Genomic DNA, 12253 nt, shown 5'->3' with positions numbered 1-12253 from the left:
TGGCACCTTGATTGCTCTTAACAAGGACTTTAGCTATGCCAAGTTTGAAACAGATCTGCCCATCCATTGAGTTTTAGGTGTTTTTTTAAAAAAGTTTGAGGTTTTAAAATTATTATTTTTAAATGACATTTTTAAAGATAAGGGGCTGAAAGTTGGCACCATGATAGCTCTTAAGGAGAGATTTCGCCATGCCAAGTTTGAATCAGATCTGTTCATCCATTGTTTTTTTTAGGATTTTTTTAAAAGTTCAAAGTTTTAAAATTATTGTGTTTTAAAACTGCTGGAGCCATATCCTTCAAACTCAGGTTGTCAAACCTCCTCTTTGGGGTATTGCATATTGAGCAGTTTCAGCCCTTGGCATTAAGGGGATCTCCAGTCTTTAGGTAAGAAGTCCTGGGCAAGCAGGGCACCTTTCCTGTTGCAGATTTGGTGTGCAGTCGGGTACCTGGAGCTCAGCAGAGGCAAGACATCCACAAATCAAAATGTGGGAAAGGAGAGGTCAGTCAGAGCCACCCACAGGGCAAAACAGAATGGGCCAGAGGCCTTTTTCTCAAATTTCCACATTATGGGCGATGAAGGGTCATCTTTAGAGAAAAACTCTCACAACTAACAGTAGGGTGCCAGTCGAGAGAGAGGCTCTCTTTTTTGTGAATGCCCTGTTGCTGCAAATGTTGTAATCTGGCATATCATTGCTTTGCTTCGCTACCACTTCCCTTTGTACACTTGTGAGCTAGGCTCTGACTGCACTGCTGGGATGCAATGCAGAACATTTGAAATGCATGCCAGAGAAAAATAGATAGATTTGTGGCTTTGGCTGGCTGGCATATCTCTTAGAGACAGAGTTAGACTGAAGCCACAACTCAGAGATGGCTGTAGCTGAGCCCTGAGAGGCTGCTGTACCACACAGAGCCTTTTTAAGAGTGTCTCAGAGTCTAGTTTTGGTGCAGGCAGAGGTGGCTGGCGGTGGAGTTTTTTTAAAAAAACAAGTGTCACCGGATGCAACCACGCCATAAGCTGTTGCCCTTCCCCCAGCCACAGGGTACAAGTGCACAACATGGCTGGACCGTTGGGAGACTTTGGCAGAGAGAGGGGTGGGTGGGGGATTATTTGAGGCTGGGAATGTTGGCAGGCTGGAATAAGGCAGAGAGAGGCTGAAGGCAACCCAGATGCACCTGTAGCTTGGCCCTGAGGCTGGCTTGCCACGCAGAGTGTTTTAAGAGTGCATCAAAGTTGTGCAAGAGGAGGAGGTGGAGGCGGCTGGTGGCAGAGGTTTTCAAAGTATTGGGCAAAAGGCGGGATATGATATGATATAATAATAATAATAATAATAATAATAATAATAATAATAATAATAATGTAAGAGTCACCAGACATGACCAAGCAATAACCTGCAATAAGCAATATCCCGAGCCACAAGTGTGCAGCCTAGCTGGACCATTGGGAGACTTTAGGGGAGAGAGAGAGAGAGAGAGAGAGATTGAGATTGTTTGAGGCTGGAGGCTTTGGTTTGTCTGCAATGACTTAGAGTGAGAGACAACAGAGGCTGCACAGACAACCCAGAGACATCTACTGTAACTTAGCCCCATGGTGCTGGCATGAAATGTAGGGCATTAGGAAGAGGGTCTCAGAGTTGCATGTTTGTGCAGGAAGTAGACAGGAGTTCAAAGTCTGGATGTGCGAAGTGGTTCCAACACACAAGCCTTGAGAAGCTAATGTATGTAAGTGAGAAGTGTGAATGAGCAAAGTAGTGTTCACTGCCACAACACCCACCCTAATGTTAGAGTAGAGAAACTTGTGACAATTATACACAAGCTTTTTTAAAAAATTGAAATTTAAAAAAGCCAGCCATCTGGCTGGCCAGTAGCAAGCCCTGTTAACAACAACAGCAGCTTGCAATGAATATACAGTCAGAAAAGATATTTGAGGGAAGGGGAGAATGTAACACACAGAGTATATTAAAAGCTTCAAAGTACAGCAAAACCTACAAAAGTAGGAGTGAGTGAAGTTAATTTCAGATACATTGAATCTCTCACTTGTTCTTTATTTCAGTGATTTTAACATTAAGATGTTATGTAGAACAGATTTGTCTTAAATGTGTGCTGTAAAATCAGACATGTGACCAAGGCTATGTTTGGGTGGGCACGCCCCCTTGGGGGCCGACCATGTTGTCCTCCTTTTTGGTTTCCAAAATATGGTCACCCTAGTTAACATTCAAACATTCTTTGAAATAGAGAAACAACGGGCCTGTTCAGAAGACACCTTAAACCACGGCTTTAACCACAGTGAATAAGGCTTTTTGCTTTATTCACCATGGTTAAAGCCGTGGTTTAAGGTGTCTTCTGAACTGGGCCTTTGTGCGTATAAATGCATTTCAAATGGCCAGAAAAATTGCCTTCATTGATTTTATATATATATATAAAAAACCCTTTATCAAGACAAACAAACTCTAATATAAAGGCCCATGCCGGCTGTTCATGCATGAACATGTAGGAGAAAACTTTGTACTTTTGAGGGACCCGAAAGCATTTCTACCCACTCCTTTTTCCATTTTTGATGCTGTTTACAGCTACTTTGGGCCATTGTTTTCCCAAGTTGTTACTGCTTCAGCACTATTTCCCCCTTCTGATTTCTACTTTCTGGAGTGGTCCCAGACAACCAGGGATCACAAGGTAAGCCTGATAATTTCATTGAGTGGAAACACAATTGACTTAGAGAGAGGGCAGTGCTTTCGGGATTGGTGATATGAATGGTCATACCCAGCCATGAACTCATTGCAAACTGAAAGAGGGAGCAAGGGAGGTATTCATAGAATCCTAGAATAGCAGAGTTGGAAGGGGCCTATAAGGCCATCAAGTTCAACCCCCTGCTCACTGCAGGAATCCACCTTAAAGCATCCCTGACAGATGGCTGTCCAGCTGCCTCTTGAAGGCCTCTTGTGGGCTGCCTTCTTTAAAGTGGCAATTCACAAGCACTAAAATGGCAAAATGCTTGAAAACTGCAAAGGAGGCAGGTAGCGCCCCCCCACCCCCACCCCACAACACACTGCAAAGTATTAATTGACTAGAAACAGGAAGAGATTATGATTTATTTATTTTTGCTGTTATGTTTGTCCCATCCCCACATTACAAAAATAATACTGAGGAGCTCATATTCATGGAGAATGAAGGGGCCGTCCATTTTGGCTCAGCCCTTATACAAATTGATATGGTAGTTGCTGAAGAAATTATTAAAATAAAATTTAAAAATATGTAACTTACAGTTTATTTGATGTAGGAAAATGAGGCAGAAAACACCAAATGTTCCAATTAAATATATATATTTTTCTTCAACTGTCAGATGCAAAGAGATACTAGCTGGTAAATCATAGCAACAACACAGAACAGTTCTTCTCCAAAAGTCAGTATAAGGCAACAATTTATATATATATATTGCACATGGTTTCAAAATCATCCATCTCCAGCAGACTTTGCCCCAATACTTAATAATTTACAAAGGAAAGCAGTGGTAACACTTAGGCAATTTTAGACTTTGGACTTCATGATGTTTAACGATCCTTTCACTTTAGATAGTTATGTGTCTCAAAGGAGGAATAGATCAACCTTTCTCCTTCTCTCTCCTCAAAAGTTCATTGTCTCTCAAAAGTCCCTAAACTCAAAGCTTGTCTCATCCTTCCTTGTTACCTCCACAGATAAAACCACAAGGTATAGTTGTTCAGATGAAAAGCTCTTTTCACGCATTATGCCTGAATAGTGTACGTGAACGTGGGCAAGATGGTCAGGGACACATGTGCTGCTCCTGCCCCCTGTATCCTCATGGGTGCTATTGCTGCCTCTAAGCCCCTGAACACCTTGTGTGGTTGAGTGGTGAGGTCTGCACTGGACTTCTACTCATTTTTACCCTGATAAAGTTTGGTTCCTGGGGCATGTGTACACCTCCCAGTGGAGCGGGGAGGATCTCGTGATATGCTGATCACGAGATCCTCCCCCTGTGTTCACACATGGCACGCAATTTCCAGGGAGGAAGGAGGATGTCGCACCTGCCATTTTTTTAAAAAAAGAAAAGGTGCTGGAGCGCACCTGGGCTCCAGCTAAAAAGTAAGTTTTTTAAAAAAAGCCTGAACGCCGCTCCCCTCCCCACCCGCAATGGGCATGGAGTGCTTGAAGAGCTCTGTGCTTTTTGCCTGGTTCCAAGCTCCTCGCATTTCCTTAGCCGGGACAAAACCAGGACGGCCGCCCATACCTCCTGCCACCTTGGGATGATCCCGAAACCACGGGAAAAACCAGGCTAAAAGCTGTCCCAGTTATCCTGGGGAAATGGAGGGTTCTTCCCTCCCTGCCCCCAGGATCCCCTGTGCATAGTGTGGATACACAGGGATGATCCCAGGGTAATCCCTGAGATAAGGCATGGTCTAGACATGCCCCTGGGCATGTGGAGGGTTCTACTCACATTCAAGACTGCAGACTTCCCCACTCTACGCAGAGAGGTTGGGATGTTGTTGATGAGGCTGGTGTGCATTGCCCCATCCCTCATACATATCCTATTCAGTCGTAATGCCTGAATAGGGCTAGAATCCCACAGTTGTTTTAATGCAAGAAGAGCCATCCTGGATCAGACCAAGGGTCCATCTAGTCCAGCATTCTGTTTGCACAGTCGCAAACCAGGTGTCCATGGGAAACCCACAAGCAGGACGTGAGTGGAACAGCACCCTCCCACCATCTTCCCAGCAATTGGTGAACACAGACATACTGTGTGACATACTTGGTGATCACAGACATACCGTATCTAATACTGGAGGTAGCATATAGCCATCAAGACCAGTAACCATTATAGAACAAACCTTCTGTGACTCTATCCAATATGGCAATGTGAGCATACTTCTGAAGGAAGCTTCTGTTAATCACCTCAGATTGTTAGAAAGCATCGTAATAGCCTTAAGGTGGTTGGCCATTTCCAGCATTTGGCAAAGCCAGTCTGTGTAGCAGTAACTTTTCTGATAACGAAACTATTATTCTTTTCTTTCTTAAAAATACTGATTTCTTTATCTCTTAAGGAAGGGCAACTGGGATGTACGATCTCCTATTTCATGTTCTCTCCTCATCCTTACTCTCAAATTATTACCCGGGCTATCAACCAAATAACTTGGGTATATGGCCAATAATGACAAATTCTTCTTTCCATGCTAGTGTTTATATAATGCTTTTAAATGTTCAAAGTTCGAAGACCTTGGCTTTTGAGGACATATTAGTATAAACATTACAGTCAAGTTAAGAAGTTCATAATAGAATCACTACTATGCCAACGAAGTCGAGATATAATGAAAGGCTTCGTTATAGTTAACCATGCCACCTGCCACCAAGAGCCTTGCTAGACCCTACGGATAATCCGGCAGGGAGGAGGGGCGACGGCACGCTACAGCTAGCGCGCACTGTCGCCGTCTTCTACACGTAACGCGCGACGGAGCAAGGGGAAGCCCCGTCGCGGCGGCCACTTTTTCCCCCCCTTAAAGGAGCCATGTGTGCCGAAGCACCGCCGGAGGTGTTTCCCCCCCCCAAATAACCCCCCCCGCTCCCTCTGCCCCTGATTCCCCCCCTGCCTACTCGCTCGTCCTCCCCCCGTCCGCCAGGCCTATCCCCGATCTTCTCCCCCCCGCTTGCCAGGCCCGATGCCTGTGTCCGTCCTTCTTCCCCCCCTTGCCATCTCCTATGCCTGCTCTTCCCCCCCGCTTGCCAGGCCCGATGCCCGTTCTTCCCCCCCTGCTTGCCATCTCCGATGCCCGTCCTTCCACCCCGCTTGCCAGGCCCGATGCCCGCTCTTCCCCCTGCTTGCCAAGCCCGATGCCCGTTCTTCCACCCCGCTTGCCAGGCCCGATGCCCGCTCTTCCCCCTGCTTGCCAAGCCCGATGCCCGTCCTTCCACCCCGCTTGCCAGGCCCGATGCCCGCTCTTCCCCCTGCTTGCCAAGCCCGATGCCCGTTCTTCCACCCCGCTTGCCAGGCCTGATGCCCGCTCTTCCCCCCCACTTGCCAGGCCTGTCCCCGATCTTCTCCCCCCCCCACTTGCCAGGCCTGATGCTTGTGTCTGTCCTTCTTACCCCCCTTGCCATCTCCTATGCCCGCTCTTCCCCCCGCTTGCCAAGCCCGATGCCCGCTCTTCCTCCAGCTTGCCAGGCCCGATGCCCGCTCTTCCCCCCGCTTGCCAAGCCCAATGCCCGCTCTTCCTCCAGCTTGCCAGGCCCGATGCCCGCTCTTCCCCCCGCTTGCCAGGCCCGATGCCCGCTCTTCCTCCAGCTTGCCAAGCCCAATGCCCGCTCTTCCCCCCGCTTGCCAAGCCCAATGCCCGCTCTTCCCCCTGCTTGCCAAGCCCAATGCCCGCTCTTCCCCCCCCTTGCCAAGCCCAATGCCCGCTCTTCCCCCCCACTTGCCAAGCCCAATGCCCGCTCTTCCCCCCGCTTGCCAAGCCCGATGCCCGCTCTTCCTCCAGCTTGCCAGGCCCGATGCCCGCTCTTCCCCCCCGCTTTCCAGGCCCGATGCCCGCTCTACCCCCCCGCTTACCAGGCCCGATGCCCGCTCTTCCCCCCCGCTTACCAGGCCCGATGCCCGCTCTTCCTCCTGCTTGCCAGGCCCAATGCCCGCTCTTCCCCCCCGCTTGCCAGGCCCAATGCCCGCTCTTCCCCCCCCCTTACCAGGCCCTATGCCCGCTCTTCCCCCCGCTTGCCAGGTCCAGTGCCCGCTCTTCCTCCTGCTTGCCAGGCCCGATGCCCGCTCTTCCCCCGCTTGCCAGGCCCAATGCCCGCTCTTCCCCCGCTTGCCAAGCCCGATGCCCGCTCTTCCCCCCGCTTGCCAGGCCTGATGCCCGCTCTTCCCCCCCGCTTGCCAAGCCCGATGCCCATTCTTCCACCCCGCTTGCCAGGCCCGATGCCCGCTCTTCCCCCCCACTTGCCAGGCCTGTCCCCGATCTTCTCCCCCCCGCTTGCCAGGCCTGATGCTTGTGTCCGTCCTTCTTACCCCCCTTGCCATCTCCTATGCCCGCTCTTCCCCCCACTTGCCAAGCCCAATGCCCGCTCTTCCCCCCGCTTGCCAAGCCCGATGCCCGCTCTTCCTCCTGCTTGCCAGGCCCAATGCCCGCTCTCCCCCCCGTTTGCCAGGCCCAATGCCTGCTCTTCCCCCCGCTTACCAGGCCCTATGCCCGCTCTTCCCTCCGCTTGCCAGGTCCAATGCCCGCTCTTCCTCCTGCTTGCAAGGCCCGATGCCCGCTCTTCCCCCCGCTTGCCAGGCCCGATGCCCACTCTTTCCCCCCCGCTTGCCAAGCCCGATGCCCGCTCTTTCCCCCCCTGCTTGCCAAGCCCGATGCCCGCTCTTTCCCCCCTCTTGCCAGGCCCGATGCCCGCTCTTCCTCCTGCTTGCCAGGCCCGATGCCCGCTCTTTCCCCCCCGCTTGCCAAGCCCGATGCCCGCTCTTCCCCCCCCCTCCTGCCTGGTCCGGCCTTCCCCCTGTGGCCCCTATCTCCCCCCCGGGATCCCCCCCGTCCCGATGGGCACAGCGCTCCTATGAGCACTGTGCCTAGTCCGTGGCTTCTCCCGGCTACTTGCGAGTAAGCAAGCAGCCGCAAAAAGCCACGGACCCTGCTAGACAGCCCCTGAAGCCGGGGCTGTGGAAAAACCGGGCCATAAGCGAATCCGCTTATGCCAGGTTAAGGCAGGTTTTAGCGTGGCCTGACCCCGGATTCCCCTATGCGTCATCTGAATGCACAGGAGGGAAACCGCCGGGCCTCACACCGCACTAACGCCTGGTCTAGCAACAGCCCAAATCAGCAGAGACATGAGCCTTCTGGGTCTGTCCATCTAACTATGTACTAATAACTTGATTTATGTACCATTTGCTTTAATTTCATTGGGCAATCAGACATTGCAACTGCCTTTTTACTGAGTCCCAGGCTGAACTCAGAGGCTTGGCTCGGCTTTAGGGAGCTGCATACTCAAAGGGCAGCATCCAACTGTGTCATTCTGCAAGCGCCAATGACATTGCACTAGAGGAAACTTGTGGATGCAGAAGTGGATGCTGAAGTAGTTGAGCAACTGATTGCACAAGCACAATTTATTTATTTATTATTTATTTGTAGCATTTATATAGCGCTGAATATAATAGAATCTCTCAGCAGTGCACAATATTAAAATACAATATTAAAACACATTAAGTGCTTGTGCAACCGGTTGCACAAGTAGTTGAGCAACCAATTGCACAAGCACAATTTATTTAATTATTAGTTTTTTGTAACATTTATATACCACTGAATATAATAGAATCTCTCAGCAGTGCACAACATTAAAATACAATATTAAAACACATTATTAAGACACATGCCTAAGTCCCATAAAAATGAGGTCTGACCTGAAACAGGAGAGTCTTTTTATGAGCATTCTATCTTCTCTCCAAAATTTGCCCCCTCATGAATGATTTTTTTTAGGGGTAGGGGCTCTTTGTGAAACAATATGCATTCCCATCCATATTCTGCACAAACTAGTCATTCCTATAGATGTGCTGCTAGAGCTGTAGTGCCCCAAAGTTTTAGCTGATTTTGTTTTACTGGAATTGCTAGGAAGGCTGTTGAGAAATTGCTAACTCGCCTATCTAAAAACAATATAGGATTTCTTGGTATGAAATGCTAAACAATGAACAACTGAACATGTTTTATGATGCATAATAAAGAATTGGGAAATGTAAATAAGTATAAAGTAATAATTGTATTAATGGAAACACACACAAACAAGTTCTCAATAAATTCTGGCATCAATAACTGGCATAAAAATACTATTAAGATGACCTGGATAGTATCCAAAAAGAAATTGCAGAGTTAAAGCCATATCACTTTGGTCAAAGAGTCATCTTCAGAAATGAACAGGTGCAAGACAGTAACATTTCAGGTCAAAAGTGTAATGAAAGGTTTCCCCCCCCCCTTAATGACCAACAAAAATCGTGTAAGGTAGGGTGGCCATATGAAAAGTAGGACAGGGCTCCTGTATCTTTAACAGATGCATAGAAAAGGGAATTTCATCAGGTGTCATTTGTATATATGGAGAACCTGGTGAAATTATGTCTTCATCACAACAGTTAAAGGTGCAGGAGCTATACTAGAGTGACCAGATTTAAAAGAGGACAGGGCACCTGCAGCTTTAACTGTTGTGAAGAAGAGGGAATTTCACCAGGTTCTCCATATATACAAATGACACCTGCTGAAATTTCCTTTTCAATACAACTGTTAAAGATACAGGAGCCCTGGCCTCCTTTCCATATGGTCACCCTATAAGGTATACACATAAAAACAGATGGCTAGAAGAACATACAGTTTTAGGTTTAATTAGCACATTTATCTTCTCAAAGGTATGATTCAGACTTGATCTTATCTAGCCTGAAAAGTATATGTTCAAGCCTTCTTTTGGGGTTGTGTTTTTATTTTTTTAGGAATGTTGAGTAACAATGAGATTATTAAGACTGGGAACTGTAATTTATGGGACAGTAAATAATATTAGCTATGAGCAGGAGCTATACTAGAGTGACCAGATTTAAAAGAGGGCAGAGCTCCTGCAGCTTTAACTGTTGTGATGAAGAGGGAATTTCACCAGGTTCTCCATATATACAAATGACACCTGCTGAAATTCCCTTTTCAATATAACTGTTAAAGATACAGGAGCCCAGTCCTCTTTTTCATATGCTCACCCTATCTTATTGGAACCCCATCAGGCCTGTGTATATCTATCAGCTGAATAGCCTATTCAGAGCTTAACAGGATACTTGGTACTTAGATGTGATGAATCTAGGAATGTTCAAGAAATGCTGTTTTCTGTTATGTGATTAAGATCTATGAATCTTTAGCCATGCTCTCCTTTATAATAATAAGAAATAATTATCATCCTATGTGGTATGTTATATTTTATGTCATGTTTTAAGATGGATAGATGAAAAATGGATCAAAAGATTCCCCTTTACTAATTCTTGTTATTAAAAAACCAAAAATTGAACCCACCCAGAACAATTTTTGTTGTATTCTATGGTTTGAAGTGTAATGATCATCTATACCTAACTGACAGACAAAGGCTTCTTAAATACTGGAACTATGGTTTGAAAACGCTGAGCAAATGAGAAATCCTTAACAGCTGGATCAGGACAAGAATCTTGCTACATAGTGCTGGTGGGAAATGAAACCATCAGCACAGCATGACAAGCCAGATAGTATTAGCAGGTTTGCCTTGGGCAATGGTGATAGATTCAGTCTTCCACGATTCAGAGCCAGGGTAATGGGAAGACTTCATCTGCCCACAGTGGCATTGTCAAATAAACAAATCTGATTGGCTATGTGCTGCTGTGATGGTGTCATGTTTATGCTGCAAGCCAATTACTTGTGTGCACAATTCCCTCTTTGGTTTTAATCAGATTTCACTCTCCAGTTTGCACCCAACATGTTTCTAAGATCAAAATGTTCAAATGTTGTAATTAAATTCTGTAACACTGGCATGCTTGCACATTCTTGCTTAGTTTATGTTCTTTGTTATAAAATGGATACTTAAACATCTTGTGCTTTCTCATTTTATTCTCTTGCTCCAATTTTGGGGAAGTAAATTAGAAACAAATGGACTACTCTGGATACAGTTGGGTGACAGGGTGTTGGGAGATATGCAGGGAAAACTTTTCCCTTCAGACATCATATACAGTACTAAATGCTACATTATAAAATGGTTTAGGACGGAAGTATGTCCTATCATCAATCCTGATTACTTGACCTGCAACATTGAGATCATGGTTGTTACACAAAGCTATAAAAGTTAAAAGCAATCCATTAGAGCTCTAGGTTTCCAGCTACAAAACATTACTGATTTCCTTTCACATAATACAAAAACAATGTTTTATGTTGCAACAAATCCCTTGTAAAAAAAAATGAAAGCTATAGAAAACATGTCACTGAAATATATCTTCCTTGGGACAGTTGTTTTTATCTGGACAGCTAATGTAAATCATTTTTAATTGGATCCTGTTTATAAAAGAAAAACCAAGGTAATATTTATCTGTCAGAGTTTTGACATGATTAACAAATTTCTGCAAGATCTAAACAGATAATACAGCATAAACATCAATACACAAAACAGTGATGGATAATTCTGCGTCTAGTGAGGAAAATCTGCTTATTAAAGTTTGATGATGTTTGGTAAAGGAAACAATGTGACTCTTCATGTTTATTATTGTTAAAATATACACCCCGTTTGTGGTCCAGACATTAAAGCTGCACACTTACCTGGATGCCAAATCCATTGAACTCAATGGGACTTACTTCTGAGTAGACATGAGTAGGATTGCACTGAAAATTACTGGAGGGTAAGCTTCTACATCAGGAGTGAGCAACTTATGGCCTTCCAGGTGCTTTGGCTTACAACTCCTATTATCCCTTACCACTGACAATGCTGCCTAGGGCTGATGGCAGTTGTAAGTCAGAACAACTTGAGGGCCACAGGTTGCTTAATCTACTTCATAAACTGGAGAGTAAAAGATGCCAGGGCTCTGTTAGCCCAGATCCAGGTGTTGTAGCCTGTGCCAGCGTGTCAATTTGCCAGAAGAGCCCATCCATGTGCAAGGCCCGCTCCTGCTTGCAAGCGGCGGTGGCAGCCAGGGTCGTGCCCGCCTGGTCCCCAAGGGAGGAGCAGAACTGCAGCAGCCTCCCCACCCCCGCACCCGGAAGCCGCTCTCCCACAGAGACTCTGAGAGATGCTGGAGTGGGGGGGGGGGGGCGGCGGCTGTGGCTTTGCTTCGGCTGGGTGGGCACACAGCTGAAGCGAAGCCAGGACATTGGCACGGGCGGGCAGCTTCGGAACTGCGCACCTGGAAGTTGCTCTCCTAGAGCGGCTTCCAGCTGGGCGCGCTGTTCCGAAGCCACCCACCCCCACCTCAGCGTCCTAGCTTCGCTTCAGCTGGGCAGGCGAGATGGCGCCCCATGCCCAGGTACGCTGGGGTGGGGATGGGTGGGTGAAAGCAGCTCACCTGCGCGGCCCGGTTCCTAACAGGCCACGGACTGGTCCCGGTCCGCGGACCGGGGGTTGGAGACCCCTGTTCTATAAGGATCATTGCAATAGATGGGGACATCTATCAAAACTGAAACATGTAAAGTGGTGTTGGCCATCCTGGCAATTTGCAAAGTCAGGTCAAATGACATATAACATATAGCATTTCAGGGCTCAAGAGCTTTGGATGAGGACAATGTCTGGCTTGCCAT

The sequence above is a fragment of the Elgaria multicarinata genome, chromosome 10 (genome assembly GCF_023053635.1).
Source record: "Elgaria multicarinata webbii isolate HBS135686 ecotype San Diego chromosome 10, rElgMul1.1.pri, whole genome shotgun sequence".
NCBI classification, from domain to species: Eukaryota; Metazoa; Chordata; class Lepidosauria; order Squamata; family Anguidae; genus Elgaria; species Elgaria multicarinata.
This window is presented reverse-complemented; position numbering follows the sequence as displayed.